The sequence below is a fragment of the Schistocerca gregaria genome, unplaced genomic scaffold (assembly GCF_023897955.1).
Source record: "Schistocerca gregaria isolate iqSchGreg1 unplaced genomic scaffold, iqSchGreg1.2 ptg001304l, whole genome shotgun sequence".
NCBI classification, from domain to species: domain Eukaryota; kingdom Metazoa; phylum Arthropoda; class Insecta; order Orthoptera; family Acrididae; genus Schistocerca; species Schistocerca gregaria.
Window position 1 is genome coordinate 27501 of NW_026062615.1, and position 3968 is coordinate 31468.

At 56.9% G+C, this 3968-nt stretch overlaps 3 non-coding genes across 3 annotated transcripts in view; all 3 read right to left on the reverse strand.

The window, feature by feature from the left end:
• LOC126330536 (large subunit ribosomal RNA) overlaps window positions 1-982 on the reverse strand; it is a 4222-nt gene extending 3240 nt beyond the window's left edge. The window contains exon 1 of the ribosomal RNA XR_007562982.1: window positions 1-982. This exon is cut by the window's left edge and continues 3240 nt beyond it. This is a non-coding gene — a ribosomal RNA (large subunit ribosomal RNA).
• A 188-nt stretch (window positions 983-1170) lies between these two features.
• Window positions 1171-1325, reverse strand: LOC126330538 (5.8S ribosomal RNA). Its single transcript, XR_007562984.1, has one exon. It is a non-coding gene; the product is annotated as a 5.8S ribosomal RNA (ribosomal RNA).
• A 371-nt stretch (window positions 1326-1696) lies between these two features.
• On the reverse strand, window positions 1697-3589 carry LOC126330535 (small subunit ribosomal RNA). Its single transcript, XR_007562981.1, has one exon. It is a non-coding gene; the product is annotated as a small subunit ribosomal RNA (ribosomal RNA).
• Between the last annotated feature and the right edge of the window lie 379 nt (window positions 3590-3968).

Here is a 3968-nt window from a genome sequence, read left to right on the forward strand (position 1 = left end):
GTTTCGTACAGCCCAATGACTCGCGCACATGTTAGACTCCTTGGTCCGTGTTTCAAGACGGGTCGTGAAATTGTCCAAAGCTGAAGCGCCGCTGACGGGAGCGATTATTCCGCCCGAGAGCATCCCGAGCCAACAGCGGCGCGGGTCCGGGGCCGGGCCAGGTAGGTCCGTCATCCGGGAAGAACCGCGCGCGCTTGCCGGGAGCCCGAGCGCCCAAAGGGGCGAATCGACTCCTCCAGATATACCGCCGAGCAGCCAGCCAGGACACCGGGGCTCTGCCCAACAGACGCGAACCGAGGCCCGCGGAAGGACAGGCTGCGCACCCGGGCCGTAGGCCGGCACCCAGCGGGTCGCGACGTCCTACTAGGGGAGAAGTGCGGCCCACCGCACACCGGAACGGCCCCACCCCGCGGCGAGTGGAAAGGCAACCGGACACGACCCCGCCGCGGATTGCTCCGCGCGGGCGGCCGGCCCCATCTGCCGAGGGCGGGGGCCAGTGGCCGGATGGGCGTGAATCTCACCCGTTCGACCTTTCGGACTTCTCACGTTTACCCCAGAACGGTTTCACGTACTTTTGAACTCTCTCTTCAAAGTTCTTTTCAACTTTCCCTCACGGTACTTGTTCGCTATCGGTCTCGTGGTCATATTTAGTCTCAGATGGAGTTTACCACCCACTTGGAGCTGCACTCTCAAGCAACCCGACTCGAAGGAGAGGTCCCGCCGACGCTCGCACCGGCCGCTACGGGCCTGGCACCCTCTACGGGCCGTGGCCTCATTCAAGTTGGACTTGGGCTCGGCGCGAGGCGTCGGGGTAGTGGACCCTCCCAAACACCACATGCCACGACAGGCGGCAGCCTGCGGGGTTCGGTGCTGGACTCTTCCCTGTTCGCTCGCCGCTACTGGGGGAATCCTTGTTAGTTTCTTTTCCTCCGCTTAGTAATATGCTTAAATTCAGCGGGTAGTCTCGCCTGCTCTGAGGTCGTTGTACGAGGTGTCGCACGCCACACCGCCAGCCGGCTGTGCACGCTACCGAGAAAGTACCGGTATGCGAACCGCCAGGCGACGGGCGCGCATCGCACGTTTAAGGAGACGCGGCCGGCCACACAGGCGACCACGACACTCCCACGTCTCCGAAGCGGGACAAACGCCGCGCGCTTCAGTATACGTAGCCGACCCTCAGCCAGACGTGGCCCGGGAACGGAATCCATGGACCGCAATGTGCGTTCGAAACGTCGATGTTCATGTGTCCTGCAGTTCACATGTCGACGCGCAATTTGCTGCGTTCTTCATCGACCCACGAGCCGAGTGATCCACCGTCCTGGGTGATCTTTTCCTTTTCAGTCTCCCACTGTCTCTTTCAAGACAGTAGCATTTGCGGGACTGAGGCGTCTGACGGCCCCTGTTCCACTATTTTTTTTGTGTCCAACGGCCTCACAGCCGATGGGCGTCGTACGGCTCCACACCGGAGCGGACAGGCACTCGGGCGAACGTCATTCAAAACCGGCGCCAGGCGCCAGGTACCGCAGGCCAGCCGCTCCAGAGCTTCAGCGCTCGTACCACACAACAACAACAACAACAACACTTCCGCTAGTTTTGAGAGGCACGCGTGGTTCCGCACGCGGCGCACGGCCACTGCCGTACAGGTAGCGTGTTGCGCGACACGACACGCACATCGAAAGACATGCAGTCTAGTCGGTAATGATCCTTCCGCAGGTTCACCTACGGAAACCTTGTTACGACTTTTACTTCCTCTAAATGATCAAGTTTGGTCATCTTTCCGGTAGCATCGGCAACGACAGAGTCGATGCCGCGTACCAGTCCGAAGACCTCACTAAATCATTCAATCGGTAGTAGCGACGGGCGGTGTGTACAAAGGGCAGGGACGTAATCAACGCGAGCTTATGACTCGCGCTTACTGGGAATTCCTCGTTCATGGGGAACAATTGCAAGCCCCAATCCCTAGCACGAAGGAGGTTCAGCGGGTTACCCCGACCTTTCGGCCTAGGAAGACACGCTGATTCCTTCAGTGTAGCGCGCGTGCGGCCCAGAACATCTAAGGGCATCACAGACCTGTTATTGCTCAATCTCGTGCGGCTAGAAGCCGCCTGTCCCTCTAAGAAGAAAAGTAATCGCTGACAGCACGAAGGATGTCACGCGACTAGTTAGCAGGCTAGAGTCTCGTTCGTTATCGGAATTAACCAGACAAATCGCTCCACCAACTAAGAACGGCCATGCACCACCACCCACCGAATCAAGAAAGAGCTATCAATCTGTCAATCCTTCCGGTGTCCGGGCCTGGTGAGGTTTCCCGTGTTGAGTCAAATTAAGCCGCAGGCTCCACTCCTGGTGGTGCCCTTCCGTCAATTCCTTTAAGTTTCAGCTTTGCAACCATACTTCCCCCGGAACCCAAAAGCTTTGGTTTCCCGGAGGCTGCCCGCCGAGTCATCGGAGGAACTGCGGCGGATCGCTGGCTGGCATCGTTTATGGTTAGAACTAGGGCGGTATCTGATCGCCTTCGAACCTCTAACTTTCGTTCTTGATTAATGAAAACATACTTGGCAAATGCTTTCGCTTCTGTTCGTCTTGCGACGATCCAAGAATTTCACCTCTAACGTCGCAATACGAATGCCCCCGCCTGTCCCTATTAATCATTACCTCGGGTTCCGAAAACCAACAAAATAGAACCGAGGTCCTATTCCATTATTCCATGCACACAGTATTCAGGCGGGCTTGCCTGCTTTAAGCACTCTAATTTGTTCAAAGTAAACGTGCCGGCCCACCGAGACACTCAACAAAGAGCACCCTGGTAGGATTTAAACGGGGTCCGCCTCGGGACGCGAAAGCACCCCTTCGGCTCGCCCCACCGGCAGGACGTCCCACGATACATGCCAGTTAAACACCGACGGGCGGTGAACCAACAGCGTGGGACACAAATCCAACTACGAGCTTTTTAACCGCAACAACTTTAATATACGCTATTGGAGCTGGAATTACCGCGGCTGCTGGCACCAGACTTGCCCTCCAATAGATACTCGTTAAAGGATTTAAAGTGTACTCATTCCGATTACGGGGCCTCGGATGAGTCCCGTATCGTTATTTTTCGTCACTACCTCCCCGTGCCGGGATGTGGGTAATTTGCGCGCCTGCTGCCTTCCTTGGATGTGGTAGCCGTTTCTCAGGCTCCCTCTCCGGAATCGAACCCTGATTCCCCGTTACCCGTTACAACCATGGTAGGCGCAGAACCTACCATCGACAGTTGATAAGGCAGACATTTGAAAGATGCGTCGCCGGTACGAGGACCGTGCGATCAGCCCAAAGTTATTCAGAGTCACCAAGGCAAACGGACCAGACAAGCCAATCCGATTGGTTTTGATCTAATAAAAGCGTCCCTTCCATCTTGGTCGGGACTCTGTTTGCATGTATTAGCTCTAGAATTACCACAGTTATCCAAGTAACGTGGGTACGATCTAAGGAACCATAACTGATTTAATGAGCCATTCGCGGTTTCACCTTAATGCGGCTTGTACTGAGACATGCATGGCTTAATCTTTGAGACAAGCATATGACTACTGGCAGGATCAACCAGGGAGCTGCGTCAACTAGAGCTGAGCAGCCGGCCGCCCGGGAGTGTGTCCCGGGGGCCCGCGCGAACACGCAAGCGTCCGCTCAATTATTCTGCAAACAGGAGGAGGCCGAGCTCCCCTGCACGATACACCTCGAAACCCTCTCAGGTCCCGGCGGCGCGCAGCGCCGTCCTAGGTACTTGGTCGGTTTCGAGAGAGGCGCAATCGCCCGGAGTTAGGCGAGTAGACGGTTTTAGTGAGAACACCCTTGCTCCCAACTGAGCTTGCCGCTGCCGACAGAGGCCCGGGAGCGTGCTGTCGTGGCATTGCCGGCGGGAGACAACACGCGCCACCTATGGTGACCGGCAGCTCCAACGCCAGCGCCACAAACACGCGATCTAGTGT